Below are 17,745 nucleotides of genomic sequence, written 5' to 3'. Positions count from 1 at the left end.
GTTAAAAATACAGAAATTCGTCGTCCACTGGCATAACAAAGGAAAAGGAGCAGACAACATAATACTGCACGTATTATTATAGTGGTATACAAACAGACAAACAAAAGCATTGAACGAACAGTGACTTGAATGATTTCATTAAAAATCTCTGTAATTTATATAAAAGAATATATACACAAACTCCCGCACGAAGGTACACATACACATGTGCACACTCGCACCAGGGAGGTGTCATCTCCCTGCTCACACACACATGAATACCCGCATACACTCACTCACACACCCGCACACACACGTAAGCTGTCTAAAAAATACCCTACCAGACCTTAGTTGCACACTTCCTCAGTACCTAAACATCTGTTTAAAGGTACTAGCCCACATGTGCAAACCCACGAAAATCAAAACTGCATAAAACAGGTCCAATATGACTTCAAGTACAAGTTATAACAGTAACATACCTCACCTGTCGCTCTTTGTCTATACCATTCGATAAAAGAGAGAAAATCATCGTTTTAAAATCAATTTTCAAACCGGGTCAACCCGACCCAAAATCGAATGACGAGCGTGGGCTATAGCTACGTACATTGTACATGTAACACGTACGTGGACCGGCGCTAGCGAGCGTTATACGCATGCATACGGATTACGGTGCATTTTCATTTATTTTTATGAAAGTAATGGACTAATTGGAACGAAATTTTGCACAGGTGTTACTGCAATCATACCCAAACTCCATGCTAACTATGAGACCAATTGCTGCAGGTTTACAAATGTGGGCTAATACCTTTAACTTCTCGTCCCCCTCCTCATCCCTCCCATTTCCTCTGCAAGTTATGATGAAAAAGTAGATGGAAGGGAAAAAGATCATGTCATAGAGAGAAGTTAGGAGAAGAAGAAAGCTGGATCGAAGGTACTGACTGGTGAGAGATGAGGAGGGGCTTAAAAGCACCTGGCCAATAAAAGACCCCCAAAATGGAAATACATGTACACCAACATTTAACAAGAGTAAAACAATTAACACAAGACTACCCTTCAAAAAATAAATCGTACACAAAACCCGCGAGTTAAACGAGACATGTAGTAACAAACATACACTAAAATCACCATTGTCTTCCTCCGACACCCCCACGTCTAAACTACCAACTCGCCTAGGTGCTTGGCCAGCACAAAACAGCAGCCAGCACCAAACAGCGCAGCACAGCACAGCACATAGCGCTGCCCTGCTCAAGTTTACACAGAGAAAGCCGCGAAGGGCAGGCGGCCCACCCAAAATAAAACTCCTCCCCCTCTGCATCCTTACCAGTCCTGTGCAGCGTCGGCCAATAATGAGGCAGCAAGAGTATTATCAACAGACCCTAAACCCTTAATTACAATGCGCGCGACGCCCAGGAGGCGGTGACCAAGGCGCTGAGTACACCATGTATTGCACTGCACTGATACCATAGGCACGTGCGTGCCCCAACATAAACACTGTGCCGCATTCGTAAAATGTCCGGAATGTATGTTGCGTAGCAACGCAGGTGATTAAGAGCCCCCAATCAAGCTTCGTCAAGAAAAAAAAAAAAAGAAGCTGATACACTACTGGTATTCCTAATAATTAGTCCATGGGCCAAGAGGCGAAAAATTGGTTATTGGTACCATCTCAGGTGGCAATACCTTTTTGGTGTCATTTTGTTTGTTGGGCATAGATATGCTTAAGCTATGATAGCATTTCCAAATGAGTAACTTAGTCCTAATAAATGAATTTTTAACCAATTTGGTCTCGTTTTTATATCCCTATATTTCTGAATCGAGGCTACCCGCTATAGAAACAAGAGCACGGTCTTCTGTATGTCCATGGAGCTCATGGTATGTCCACAGGTGTTCTGTTGTAAACGCGGTGCGCTTAGTGTTTATTCAAGGCGGCGAAGGGAATATCCAAAGGGTGATGCTGTTCAGAGCTAAACGCGGTGCGTTTAGTCTTTATTCAAGACGGCGAAGGGAATATCCAAAGCCTATGATACAGTGTATATCCCTTTATCTAAAAAACAAAACAAAAAAAGCAAGTCCTCGTGGATTTTGCCGTATTTTTGATTATTCATCATTTTCCGGTGAAAACGCTGAGGTGAAAACACTAATGCCACGCCAATGTAGCTTTATTTCCATCAAACAATGAACCGGTACACTACAGTACGTAATAATAAATACTATTGTAAATGAGCAGAGTGATTTTTGTTTAAAACTGATGTATTTGTTGAGAGGATAGTATAAAAACAGTATAGATAATTCCTTTTATTAGTAACTTTAGATATGATAACGGTACATTGTTTTTTTTTTGCAGTGTTTACCAGAACTGATATTGTGTTAATCAGACAAACACACACACACACACACACACACACACACACACACACACAGACACGGAAACAATTGTCACATAAGTAGTCCATGGGCCAAGACCCGAAAAATGGGTTACTGGTACCACCTGAGGTGGCAAGTTCTAGATGTGCATTTTGAAATGGCATTCTATATCCAAGGAATATTATTTTGCTATAAAAGTATAATAGCATTTCCAGAGTATTAGCTTAGTCATAGATTTCAGCCATCAACCCGACCAATGCCAAATATTTTTGACGCTCTTTGACCAAAGACAGGCAGAGTGTGACCTTTGAAAATTTCCACTAGGAATTGTTTTTTGTTTGCTTTTTAGATAAAGGGATATACACTGTATCATTAGCTTTGGATATTCCCTTCGCCGTCTTGAATAAAGACTAAGCGCTGTGGACATCATAACCCTTGGATATTCCCTTCGCTGCCTTGAATAAAGACTAAGCGCACCACGTTTACAACAGAACACCTGTGGACATACAGAAGACAGTGCTCTTCTTTCTATAGCGGTTAGTTTCGATTCAGAAGTAAAGGGATATAACAGCGAAACCAAACGGGTTAAAAATTCATTTATTAGGACTAAGCTACTCATTTGGAAATGCTATCATAGCTTGATAAGCATATCTATGCCCGACAAACAAAATGACACTAATAAGGTTTTGCCACCTCAGATGGTACCAATATCTGGCCTGGCCCATGGACTAAATACTGTGCTCCATGCTTATCACAGGAGAACATATACTGCATTGGGTATGTCAAATCATGCATAATTCTGTGAATCTTCATAAAAACTGCTTTTCATACAACATCAGAAGTGGGCAATTCTGACCGAGTAGTTGGTTGCGTCACTTTCCTAGAATTAAACATATACAAATAACTTTGGGACAATATCTTCCAAACTTATCCTAACGTTTCCCAGAGTTGTTAAACATATGTATAACACTTGGGACAAATAATTGTCAAAATCTACATCACTGAGTTTTAGAAACAATTATTCAAATACCAGATCGGTTATATCTGAACATATCATGCATAGAGTGTGTCAAATCTTGCATAATTCTGTGAATCTTCATAAAAACTTGCTTTTCATACAACATAATAAAAGTGGGCAATTCTGGCCGAGTTATTCGTTGCACCACTTTCCTGACTTATTCAAACTTCTTCTGATTTTCATTTGTCAAATTTCCCCCATAACAAAACATATTAAAAGTTATGACACTCTGTATCAGACATTGGTAAAACAATACAACACTGTGCCGCATTCGTAAAATGTCCAAAATGTATGTTGCGTAGCAACGCAGGTGATTAAGCGCACCCTAAACAAGCTTCGTCAAGAAAGAAGAACTGATACTCTACTGATATTCCACATAATACTTCATACTTATCACACGAGAACATATACTGCATTGGGTATGTCAAATCATGCATAATTCTGTGAATCTTCATAAAAACCTGCTTTTCATACAACATCAGAAGTGGGCAATTCTGATCGAGTAGTTCATTGCGCCACATTCCAAAAATGTAAACATATACAAATGACTTTGGGACAATATCATCCAAACTTATCCTAACGTTTCACAGAGTTATTAAACATATGCATAGCATTTGGAACAAATGATTGTCTAAATCTACATCGCTGAGTTTTAGGAACAATTATTCGAATACCAGATCGGTTATATCTGAACATATCATGCATTGGGTGTGTCAAATCTTGCATAATTCTGTGAATCTTCATAAGAACTTGCTTTTCATACAACATAGTAAAAGTGGGCAATTCTGACCGATTAATTCGTTGCGCCACTTTCCTGACTCGTTCAAACTTCTTCTGATTTTCATTTGTCAAATTTCCCCCATAACAAAGCAGATTGAAAGTTATGACACTCTGTATCAGACATTGGTAAAACAATACAAGAATGGTGTTATCTAATCGGAATTCCTTGAGTTTCCTTAGAAAGTACATTCTCTGATTTGCCTTCTTTGCCACTGTTTGTGAATTCTAATTCCAATTCAGTTTGTTGTCAATTATTGTTCCCAAGTATTTATACTCTGACACTTGTTCTATGGGTTGACCATGAATCATCAAAGGCTCATGTGGGTAATATGATGAAGGGGAGCGACGGAAATCAAAAATGATTTCCTTAGTCTTTTGGGCATTAAGAACCAAACTGAACTGATCACACCAGTCCACAAACTTTTGAACTTCCTGAAAAAACTCTGGGGAATCTTGTCTCAAAAATCCACTGATTACTGTATCATCTGCGTATTTAATTACAGAACATTTGTACGATTTCCCGTAGTTGTACGATTTCCCGTAGCCATTGGACTGCCTGAGAATACTCACAATATTAGTCTTCAATATCATTGGTTATGTCTCATAGCTTATTCTAAATAAATGACAACAAAGGGCTGTCCATCTCATACAGCATTCTCTGTAAATACCCCCCCCCCCCACACACACACACACAACATTCACTGTAGCGCTGCGGTTATTTTGTGTGAATTCCATGGTGCAGATGAGCCCATTGTCTAATGTTATGTCGGGAGAGCTGAATGCTTGTTTTCTTCGACTATCCGTAGAATTGGCAGAAATGAAGCATGCTTTCATACAGATTTTTCTCAAGCGTGCGTTATTATACAAATGACGCACAGGATAGAGTGCGTTAGTGTAGGCGTATAGTGCACTCGAGGGTATTTACAATTGTGAAACATACACTACATTGTAAATACCCGAGAGTGAGCTACGCCTCCACTAACGCCACGAAATAATCCTGTGCATCATTTGTTTTATAAAATGGGTCAAAAATTCGAAAACTAACAGCATTTGTCAGCGTTTTTCACGTACCTTTGTGGGTCAAGACGTCCGAGGATGTTCGTCCCAAACATTTACGCACGTCGCACTCGGAAATCCCGCACATGTAAGTACTGTACGTATAAGCGTATACGTACGCCACATGATTGTTGTGCACAAGAAAGGCCGGCTGGCAGCCCGAACGAGAAGTTGTTTACAGGATTGACAGCGCGTATGGTAGCGCGCGACGCACTTGTAACAACTGATTAAGTGCGCACTGCTAGTGTAAACATTGTGACGTCAGTGACTTTACGCTTGTCTACAAGGCCGTGCATGATAGTAAAAATTAATGTACGCACACGTTACTCATTTCAGCGCTTCCAATTGGCTACATTCTTGAACCCATTTTATAATCATATTTGACGCGTAAGGTCTCATATGAAAGAAGAAAATATGAATATTTGGGTTAAGAACTTTGTTTTTCGAAAACGTAATGTGAAAAGTCTGAAAAATTCACTTAAGTCACCATTTGCGCGTGCAAATGAAAATTTGGTAGCACCACTTTATATTGTTCTAACTCAGTCATGCATGAACAATGAACATTAAGTTGTACATCAAATGAAAGAAGAAAAGTTTATCTTTCTATTGACGTATAGCTCGTAAAGAAAATGTATGATTTCGATAGTAAAAAGTTGCATGGAAACCCGGTTTCGTTTTTTCTGGGACACGCTGTCGCGAAGAGGTCCATTTTTATTTCTTAAAAACCCTTCACGCACTCTTCACTTTCAACTGTAATAAATAGCTTTTGAAAGGACGATGCTACTGCTTTTAAAGTTCGTATTACGCATGGATAGAATGTGTCAACAGTGCATTCTTGATTTCAATTTCATAATTCCTTCATTGTTTTACATCCTGTTTTTTGTCCCATTCATTGCACTGAGCACGGCTTGGTAAGATAAGCTCTTCTCGTAACATTCTAACAATTAGCAAGGTAAATTTCAACATTGGTTTTGCTGTTGTCAACTTTCATTTAAAGCATGCCTGTCTGCTCAACGTCTTGAGCTATTTCAAGGTGTCAACACTATAATGCACAAAGAATCATTATTCAAAGATTATCAAAAATAAAAACATTGTCTCACTTTAACTTTTTTTTTTCTAAGCATGAATCAAGACTTGAATTGTAATGTACGTGTATTCCGGATTACATCTTCTGTTGCCCTATTGAGACACCAGAATCAGTTCAAGGTTTACAGTTCACAGTAATTGTATAGCAAGCTAATTGGTTGGCGTCTTGCCAAATGAAAATGAGGCGTGTCGCCTTTTGCACTGTTATGCTGTGGGGTTTTTTTTAAAGCATGCCTGTCTGCTCAACGTCTTGAGCTATTTCAAGGTGTCAACACTATAATGCACAAAGAATCATTATTCAAAGATTATCAAAAATAAAAACATTGTCTCACTTTAACTTTTTTTTTTCTAAGCATGAATCAAGACTTGAATTGTAATGTACGTGTATTCCGGATTACATCTTCTGTTGCCCTATTGAGACACCAGAATCAGTTCAAGGTTTACAGTTCACAGTAATTGTATAGCAAGCTAATTGGTTGGCGTCTTGCCAAATGAAAATGAGGCGTGTCGCCTTTTGCACTGTTATGCTGTGGGGCTAATAAAAAGCTTGGGAAATCATCATCGAACATCACTCATCGAACGACATCTAAAGTAACCATGAATGCCGTATACTGTCTGATTTCCACCGCCCTGGCGGGTTATGCCTCTGCCACATCGGAAGATGGTACGTAATACGGGGAGTTAAATAACTTCTTTTACTACCGCTGATAATAAGCAGTTCACGATGAATTAGTTCGCCACTAAAGTATTGTTCAAGGAAGGGCGGTTTATATTTTGGGAAATGTGCTATATCGCATCACAGCTGTTCTTCACAAAATTACGGTTCAGGTTTTTAGGTTTTTCGTTTGCCAAAAAAAAAAAAAAAAATAATAAATGATAATAATAATAAACGTAGTACAATGGACCGGCATTTTACATATGGATCAATTGAACTTTAAAACGATGATTGATCAAACAAACAAAAAATAGAGGTCTGTATTACATCCAGCCACGAAAAAAGAAATAGTAGATTTCATATTCAGTTTGTTTTTATTTTCAAATATCCCATATTTCACGATTATGAGTGATAGTATAGGGATAGTATAGTTTTGGTCGAGACCTAATTTCAGGTTTCTAACATTTTTTGGTGAGATAATGAGAAACCTCTTACGAAATATGAAAAAGCATGTAATTCTATGAGGAATTCAATGTTTATTTGATGAAAATTGGATTTGAAATGGCTGAAATATCCACACTTTATTACGATCGCTTTGTTTTACTTTGTTTTTGGATGTTTCAGTCATTCCAAACCCGATTTTCATCAAATAAACTTTGAATTCCTCTTAAAATGGTATGCTCTGTACTACATCATAAGTGTTTTCTTGGTATCTCGCAAAAAGTAAAAAAGCCCAATTCTCATCTCCACCAATACTGTACCATCCCTACTATAAATGTCAGTTAAATACCATAGCCCTTTGGTATTCTATTGAACATGAAATTGTTGTCAAGTTCACTCTAAAAACTTGACCAAAACAATGATTTGAAGAAATTTGGTTTGACAGTGTACCACCTTGCCAGCACATGACGGCTTGCATTCAATGCAAGGATACAAAAAAAAAGGAAAAAAAAAAAAAAAAAACAAATCGCAGTTTACTCCTGTTGGAACTGTTTTGCGCGTGGCGAAATGCTGTGTTAGATTTTGTATTTTTCACTGGAAAATTGCATTTGTCATTTCAAAGGGGTTTCTTATTTTCAAGGGACCGTGCAAAGAAAGCTAGTCAGTCATTTCCCCAGCAATACTCAACAGTGCATATGAATTCAAATTTTATGACTGATTTTCCAATGTTCGATGAGATGTACCAACGGTATGGGGAGATTGAAATTCGGCACACAGCATCTAAAGTATGTACCTTTTTGTACAAAGGCAGGTGAAACGCCAATTCCTTATTTTTGTAACCTTGAATATGAGGCCCCATCCATTTCAAGCTTAATCGCTCACGATGGTGGTCTCCTGCATTCAGTGATCTCTGTTATTCACTGAAAAAAAAAATACTGTATATTCTATTTTATGTTTCTATGTATGTATACTGCTCAATGCACTTGCTTATGTGTATCTAATTTGTGCACTGTTACATTATCGTTTTATATCAATGCACTTGTTATTCGTTGTCTTTGTGCTTTTGAAGTTTGTATTCAATTTGTATTTGGTTGAGTGTGGAAATAAATCAAATCAAATCAAATCAAATCAAATAAAAAACGTCTATAGTGATCGCATATTGTAGGAGAACTCTTGGGAGAGAAGAGTAACGTAACTTTAAAAAATCAAGAGAGGAGTGGAATTTAATAATTCCATTAAATACAACAACAACACAATATAGGAGAGGAGGTGAGGCAAGTCGTGGTCGTCATCCTGTCCATTTACGAAGGAATGCTGGTAAAGGGGCCCTGAAATCCAAATGCATGTTGATTAGTGCTGATTTATGATACCCTCAACATGACTTTTGCGGTAAAACAAATATCTAGAAACACTTTTTAACGATTTTTTCATCTATTTTTCTTTAGATTACTTGGGAACGCCCACAAAAAATCCTTCCAAACCAATCAATATTGATATTCTTGAGATGACCTCATCTGTCAATCATTGCTAAAGTACTGAAATGTTTAACAAAAAAAAAAATTGGAATGCACCTTCCTCTCGACTCAGCATAACTTGCATGTTCTGTCATATTAATGTGACTAACAAAAGACATGACACAGCGCACAGCGTAATCATTTTTCAGCATAAGAATGGAAAGAGTCGAATGAATTTTGTGTAGTAAACATCAAAGTTAAATGCATCTTTATTCTATCAAGCTGGAAAACGCTAAATGTTTTTGTCCTTGTGGCTTCGCACATTATAGTAGCCAGCTCTATAACTTCTTTGCCTCTGGGAAAACATCGCAACTTTTGGGATTAGTAAATGTGAAGGCTCACAATGAGAATGGGTGCATATAACTCGGGAATATGATGAAAACAGATCTTGCTTTGACATAAAGGTGGGGATTGAGGCAAAGGGTGATTACGACTTTATATATAGTGATATGTTTCGGAATTGTGCATACCTTCGTATAAAACGGAAAAAAGGACCGTAATTCGACATACTCAAAAGTTGTGGAGTGTAGAGAGCCAGGAACGAATTTATTCGTTCTCTTATGTATTTTCTGAGGGTCCCATACCGTACAAGCTTTGCTTTTTAGTAGGACCCTCCATCCATTTCCATTCCAATCCTTGTATTATGCATATTATGTATATACCTTCAAAAATGCATTTATGTTGTTACTCGTGATCAAATGTATTTTGTTAATTTACGTTTTTGAAATTATTACAAATATGTTCTGTTATTGCACTGTATATAATTTTCCCTGTTTATTTACTGGAAATGAAAAATAAAGTTGAAAGAAAAAAAAACCACAAAAACATGTTGCGATATGATTCCGTGCATAAGTGTGCAGCTAAAAGAAGACTCATAAAGTGAAATTACCATAGTCCAACTTTAATGTGTATGTCCATGCCTTGTTGCAATAAAAACGACATTACTGGCATTATACTTGTTGGCTTGTCTCTTATTGTGCAGCCGCGGTAGATGTCAAGGAATTATTGAAGAAGCTTGGACAGCTGCTGAACTCAGGTGAGCATGTATGGAAAAATAACTTCAGGTATTTTTAATGTTCCTTTCTTTTTTTTCCACCACATACTTTATGAAGAATTAATAGCCTGTTTAAATTGCAGGAATGAGAAAGAGTTGATTCTTCCTAATTTTCCATGATTGTCATTCTTTATCATTCTCTTTTCTGTGTATCTCTTTCTTTCTTTCTTTCTTTCTTTCTTTCTTTCTTTCTTTTCTCTCTCTCCAATCTAGTTGAGAAACTGCATTCCTTGCCATGCCTGTCTTTCCTGCGTATAAAGTTTGAGATGAATAGCATAATGATTATGGTAAATGAATACTTGTATGTTTGTTATTTCTTCTTCTTTTTTTACATTTGGCGTTTTCATATCAGCCCGATAAAAATCCGAGCTCGAGATATTTTTTAATTTCCCAAGTCAGAAAAAAGCGCGCTATTTCGAAACATCGGGCTGATGTGAAAACGCCTAATACGTTGCTACAAGAATATTTTTTTATTCCTCTCGATCTGTCGATGATGTCTATTTTTGTCGTCCTTTAGCTGCAAAATACGGACTCGTCAAAGCAGATAGGACAGCTCTTCGGATTTTCAGATATTTCACATTTCCATTATATCCTCTTATCAGTACCTGAAAAGCAATTGACAAACTTGCACATTCCTCAAATGAAAATGTTGCAATTCCTATTTACTTTCCATTATATATAAGCATTTTCTTTCTTCTCTAAGTCTGTCTTTCTTTACCTATTACAGCCTGGGAAGTGGATCCTCGGCCAAGGAAAAACGCTCCCTTGTTTTTGCTTAATGAGTAAACCTCCGAAACAGATAATCAAACTGAACATTGGATATTCAGTAGTAATATATCGCAGCGTGATAGTACGATGATAATGGTAACGTTGATTATATGTGACTGTGCATCACAAAACCAACAATAAGGCCCCCAAAAAAATTGTTGCATTGGCGTAACATGAGATTTTCAAATAGGGTCGGTCGGGCGGATTTTTTTTTTTTTTTTTTTTTTTTTGCTACCTGCATTTTACGTGTAAAACTCGTGCTCAGCTCAGTAAACAGTTACAACTGCTGCACCGAATGTGCTGTGTTCATCTATTCTACAAATCATTTATGAGGCCGATATTACTGGAATTATACCCCTTCACAGAATTTAAAGATGTTGAAATCCCTATCCTGAATGTTTTCACCTCATATTTTACTATTTTGACTTAGATATGATAGATGCAAATTGACCCATATGTACGATCTTTTCATCGCACACGGCGATCTCTATTACAGTCCCACATATACAGATTCGTGTAAGTTCTCTACACAAGAAACCTATGGCAAAACTGTGCACAATACATCGCAGTCTGAATGCTACGTACACACTGAATAAATCTTGTTAGAGTACGTGTCCGTGTTGGAAACAGATGACGTACTGATCAAGGAAGGCTTATAAATGCGAGGCGCTAGATCTCTCCCTCGTACATCCGATATCCCCAGAGCCGTTTCCACTTCCGGGTTTGTGCGATCGCGATCGCAATCAACAAGATATTTGATATCAATAGCAAAAAAAAAAATAATAAAAAAACATGGGGTCGGCGGAATTTTTAGGGTCGGGCGGGTTACGCCAATGCAACAATTCTTTTTGTTTTTTTGGTCTAAGGTCACACGCCCTGATTTTCAGTGAGGACTCAATGTTGGTAAATCGGGATTACCTAGTCAATCTTGTGAGGTTTTTGTTCCGAAAGAACAATCGTTCTTGTACAAAATTCAAAAATGTGGGCTCATAAGACGAATTTAAAATTGTGGATTTTTCTCTCTTTTTTGCACAGCTACTACGGCTCGATAAGATTTAATGCGTGAATAGACCGTACAATTCAAAGTCTCCTTTGTCAGCACGCAGTGTTCCATATTGTACCTTAAAAAAAATAGATTAGTTAAAAGGGATGGCTACTACCTGATCAGTGGGAATCAGTGGGAATGCTGGGGGATGATTGTTCCAATCCTTTGTGGGATTCATTTAAGAGTACATTATATATCTATTGTTGTGTGAAAATTATTTGCTTCAGAGTTGTCAGAATGGTCTCATTATATTCAAGTAATGTGCAGTTCAATGTTTTCAGGTTAGCATGCCTGTACAGTGACGGGGCGATCATTAACGGGCCGTTTACGATCGCCCCGTCACTGTACAGGCATGCTAACCTGGAAACATTAAACTGCACATTACTTGAATATGAGACCATTTAATTCAATGACTAAACTTCAGCAACAGATAATGAAAATGAACATCACACATTAAATGATAATATATCCAAGCATGAGACAATGACATCAATAGTAAATAAACACCACTTTTGTTTGCATAGTGTTTTTTTTTTTTTAGGTTGATCATAATTATTGCAAAGATTATTTCTTTCATCTCTCTTATCGAATTCGTTTGTCTTCCCTTTCACCTGAAGAACCGGACTCCTCAAAGCTGTTGGAACGTATAATCGGAACCTCAGGTATTTAACTTTTCCACTATTTCTTGTATACCTAAACATCAATCAACAGAATTTGTACACGCCACGAATGAGAGTGGTCCAATTCCTTCTTATCTCCTGTCATAGAAGCTGAAGTTCTCTCTCTCTCTCTCTCTGTGTCTCTTTCCTTCTCTCTCCCTCTCTCTCTATCTCTCTCGCTATTTCTCCTTTATGCATAACAGCTGGGGAAGTGAATTCTTGGCCAGGTGAGATTTATCCCTTGATTAAAGGCACTCAGTCGTGGCGAGTGGTTTGTGCGGCACGGAGACGAACGCAACACGCTGCCTCCCCCATTCTGTATCAATGGCTCAATGGGTCAGCGAACAAAACGCGTAGGCTACAAGAGCGCTCTCTGTAACCCAAAATGGCTGTCCGAGCGAGCCACGTGAGCTTCCGAATGGACGCACACACTCAGTGCGCATGAAGAGAGGCCAAAAGAGCCACGCGTCTTCTGGCCTCTCTCCTCCAATCACCGCAGCTCGCGGTGACAATATTTGTGTATGATGCGTACACACACATGCACACACACACACACACACGCGCGCGCGCGCGCGTCTTCTGGCCTCTCTCCTCCAATCACCTCAGCTCGCGGTGACAATGTTTGTGTATGATGCGTACACACACATGCGCACACACACACACGTGTCTCAGTGGCAGCATTGTCCCACACGTTTATGGATATAGCACCGAGCCTGGCATTGTGCAGTTGCATGCACAAACTTCGGTCGTTCGGAGTTTACATACCATTAGGGATGGCGATCGGCTGCCTTTTATCATATAAAGATTTTTTTTTTTTTTTTTTTTTTTTTTTTATCACGTGTGTGGGCAAGTGCATGCGCATATGTGTGAAGTACTTTTGTAAGTTTTTTTTTTTTTTTTACCATTCTTTGCACACGGCTGTTAATAATTAATAGTGCCTTCAGGTTAAACATTGTTAGATTAGCCTGAATACAGTATATTGTTCTTGAAAGTAATAAGTGGTTATTATAAAGAAAACCACAACCCAAAGAGAAATGTGGATTGAGTGAAAGCAGCAACATAACTAAAACACATCAGTGAAAGTTTGAGGAAAATCGGACAATCGATGCAAAAGTTATGGATTTTTTAAAGTTTTGGTGTTGAAACCGCTGGATGAGGAGACTGCCAGAGGTTATGACGTCATGTGTGGACAACAATATAGAGAAAATATAAAGGGTAATTCCATACGCAAAAAAAAAAAAGAAATCATTTTTCATGAAAATTACTCATTCCATCAACTTGATACTGACATATGTTAAGGATAGCAATTGCTCCCTCTGCTTTCTAAAAGCGTTTAGTGAAGTGCTCTTTCATTATGCTGGAAAAGTAAATTTCGCGGTGGGGGGAGGGGAATTCCCTTTATATTTTCTTTATTATTGTTGTCCACACTTGACGTCTATAGTAGGCTCCTCATCCAGCGGTTCCAACACCAAAACTTTAAAAATTCATAACTTTTGCATCGATTGTTCGATTTTCCTCAAACTTTCACTGATGCACTGATGCATTGATCTTTGGATTTTGGTTTCCTTTAAGATGATGTATAGATATTCATTGTGTTTTTTCTTTTTAGCGGACCATACTTTTTCATGCTTTTCCTGTCAACCTTCAAAGAATGCAGAGATGTTCTTTGTTTTTCTACTTAAGTGTACACATCATATCTTATTACATACTCTGCGATGTACATTGCGTTGGTTTGTTTTTTGTTCAATTGATCTAACACAATAATTTTTTCATGCATGCTTTGTATTCTGTTTCACTTTTTTGTTGAATGGATAATAAACTGAATCGACTTGAATTGATAAAAAGAAAAACTAAACTTTACATAACCGACCGTATCATTTTATTTATTTATTTATTTTTTTTTACGGGATGGCTAGTACAGTGGGAATCAGTGTGAATGCTGGGGGATGATTGTTCCAATTCTTGTGGGATTCATTTAAGAGTACATTATATATCTATTGTCGTGTGAAAATCATTTGCTTCAGAACGGTCTCATATTCAATGTTTAATGTGCAGTTTAATGCCCCGTCACTGTACAGGCATGCTAGCCTGGAAACACATTACTTGAATATGAGACCATTTTGAAGTAAATAATTTTCACACGACAATAGATATATAATGTATTCTTAAATGAATCCCACAAGAATTGGAACAATCATCTCCCAGTATTCCCAGTGATTCCCACTGATTCCCACTGATCAGTTACTAGCCATCCCCTTTAAACCCATTTCTTCATTCATTACAGATGGGGAAGTAAATTTTATGTCACGAAAGGTTTTTTTTTCCATTGTTCTTGCTATAAATTTACTTAACCTCGGAAAATGATAATCAAAACGAACGCTATTATAACCAATGATTGGGATGTTAAAGAATGATAGTAAACTGATAATGGTATATAAACACTTGTTTTCGCTGTTTCTTTTTTATTATACGTTGCTCACGTTATTACGAGAATACGTTTTAATCTCTCTCATTTTTCATTATTTTTTTGTCATCATTTTAGCTGAAGGACTGTACTCGGTTAGATGGTTTATTCCTCGTCTCTTCTAATCGGAAATAAAGGTATCTCACTTTTCCATTATTTTCAATCAAGTTTCAAAAGCATTTAGCGGCTCTCTCCATTCCATTCATTTTTAATCATTTTTTTCATTTCATTTCATTTTTCATTGTTGTGTGAAAATTATTTGCTTCAGAATGGTCTCATATTCAAGTAATGTGTACTTTAAATTTTCCAGGTTAGCGTGCCTGCACAGTGACGGGGCGACCATTAACGATCACCCCGTCACATTACTTGAATATGAGACCATTCTTAAGCACATAATTTTCACACAACAATGAATATATAATGTGCTCTTAAATGAATCCCACAAGGACTGGAACAATCATCCCCCAGCATTCCCACTGATCAGTTACTAGCCATCCCCTTTAAGTGTACACATTATATCTTATTACATACTCTACGATGCACAATGCGTTGGTTTGTTTTTGTTTGTTTGTTTGTTTTTTTTTTTTTGTTCAATTGATCTAACACAATAATTGTTTCATGCGTGCTTTGTATTCTGTTTCACTTTTTTGTTGAATGAATAATAACCTGAATCGACTTGACTTGATAAAAAGACTAAACTTTTTATAAACGACCGTATCATATTCAATAAAGGTTTATTCAAGAATGATTTGTAAATTGATAATGTAAATAAACATGTATTTCTTTGCTGTTAATTTTTACGTTTATTATATTACAATGAGTATTCACTTTCATATCTCTCATTACATGATTTGTTTTCACTTAAGCCGAATAACCGTACTTGTCAAAGTGGCTAGTCCTTATCTTCGGAGCTTAGATATTTCATTTTCCATTATTTTTTATACTTCAAACAAAATCAACAAACGTGTACATATTGATATCTTAAAATGTTTTAATTCCTTCTCATTTCCAATCAATATTTTTTTTTCTCTCTCTCTTTCTTCCTCTACAACAGGCGGGGAATTGAATTCTTGGCCAGGTGAAATTTCTCCCTTTTTCATATTTATGACTAAACCTCAAAAATTAACAATCAAAATGAACATTACATATTCAATGAATCTATATAAAGAAAGGTATAATGATGATGGTCGATAGACATCTGATTGTTTGTTTCTTATCATGTTAATTATTTTACTACGAGTATTTTATCCCATCTCTTTCGTTATTGTTGTTGTTATTATTATTATTGTTATTTTTAGTGATTTTTAGTAATTATAGTGATATAGAATGTACTTATACAGTGTGTAAAATTTCATTTTAATCTGATAATTCCTTCATTGTGGTTACTGAGGACATTTACATCTTGTTTTTTGTCAAATTTATTGCACAGAGCACGGCTTGATGGAGCTTAAGCGCTTGAATAGACTTTCAACTTCAAAGCCCCTTTTCTCAGTAAACACTCTACGAGAGTGTGTTATACTTTCTCTATATCATAGGTTAGGAAACTCCATATGTTTTGAATTACACATCATTTTAAAGCATAGGGTCTGTTGTCTTATACAGAATCTGCCCTTAACTAAAACTTTATCCGTGGCGACTTTTTGGTGGTTTTGTGATGCAGGGTCACATAAATTATGGTTGTACCGCATTCTCAGTGTTATTATAAACCGATTACCGGGTACTTTAAAAAAAATGCTCTACTTACGCCCGTATTTGTTCAAATGACTCATTCAAATTTTTAAAGTACAGAGTCTGTTCTCCAATCTGCTCTTAAAAAGGATGTATCATTCATAAGTTAGCCCCTTACGTATATTTTTAACGTTTCACTTAAAACGGGCCAAATACCAAAGGAGTGGAAAAGGAGCAGGATGACATCAGTTTATGAAAGTGGGAACAAAAAGAATGTTCGTAATAACAGTAATTTCTGCACTCTCAGATGTGATGAAAGTACTTGAAAAAAAATTGCTCATGGTAGGTTGTACGCCTATTTGGAAAACAATAATCTATTAAGCGACTGGCAGTCTGGCTTTCGACCGATGCATTCCACACACACTGCATTAATTGATCTGAATGATTTTTTTTCCTAAGAAATATTGATGAGGGGTGCCTGACCGGGGCAATTTTCCTTGACTTTAAACGTGCTTTTGACTCAGTAAGTCATAGTATTTTGCTTGATAAACTGTCAAAGTATGGTTATACAGAGAGTGTGCTCTCATGGTTCACCAGTTACTTTACCGAGAGAGAACAATGCATATCTGTAAATGGGGTAATGTCGGATTTAAAGTCTGTTCGAATAGGTGTACCACAGGGGTCACTTCTGGGACCGTTGTTGTTTTCCGTTTTCATTAATGACATGTGTCAAATGCCTTTTGACTGTAATACCAAAGTTTGTCTGTATGCGGACAACACAGCCGTGTTTGTCCTCTCGAAGAATGGCAATGTTATCTCAGAGCTGCTTCAAACGGAAATGAGAAAACTCTGCGAGTGGTTGGACAAAAATGTTCTTTCACTGAATACAATAAAAAAAAATCATGTTAATAGGTTCTAAAGGAAAACAAAGACAAAGACATTTCACCTACAGTGCAGCACGGAAACTATCCCATTGAGCAAGTGAACGATTTTAAGTGCCTTGGTGTGATAATAGACAGCCACATGAAATGGGCCAAGCGCATTGCCCACACCGTGCAGAAAATTTCTAGGATGATCTGTTACCTTTCAAGGACAAAGGGTTAATATACCATAGTAGGACTTTTACCCCACCACGATACCTGTAATGTTGTGTGGGGAAATGCAGCCAGTTGTTACAAAACAAGGTTACAGAAGCTC

The 17,745-nt window shown here is 37.2% G+C and overlaps 1 long non-coding RNA gene across 1 annotated transcript; it reads left to right on the top strand.

The window, feature by feature from the left end:
• The first annotated feature begins 9,893 nt into the window (after window positions 1-9,893).
• On the top strand, window positions 9,894-15,947 carry LOC140236060 (uncharacterized). The gene is made up of 4 exons (XR_011901745.1): window positions 9,894-9,926; window positions 12,375-12,419; window positions 14,959-15,017; window positions 15,935-15,947. It is a non-coding gene; the product is annotated as an uncharacterized lncRNA (long non-coding RNA).
• The last annotated feature ends 1,798 nt before the right edge of the window (window positions 15,948-17,745 follow it).

Source organism: Diadema setosum, chromosome 12 (genome assembly GCF_964275005.1).
Source record: "Diadema setosum chromosome 12, eeDiaSeto1, whole genome shotgun sequence".
NCBI lineage: Eukaryota > Metazoa > Echinodermata > Echinoidea > Diadematoida > Diadematidae > Diadema > Diadema setosum.
Note: the sequence above shows the minus strand (reverse complement) of the source record. Positions and strands in the feature narration are given on the sequence as shown.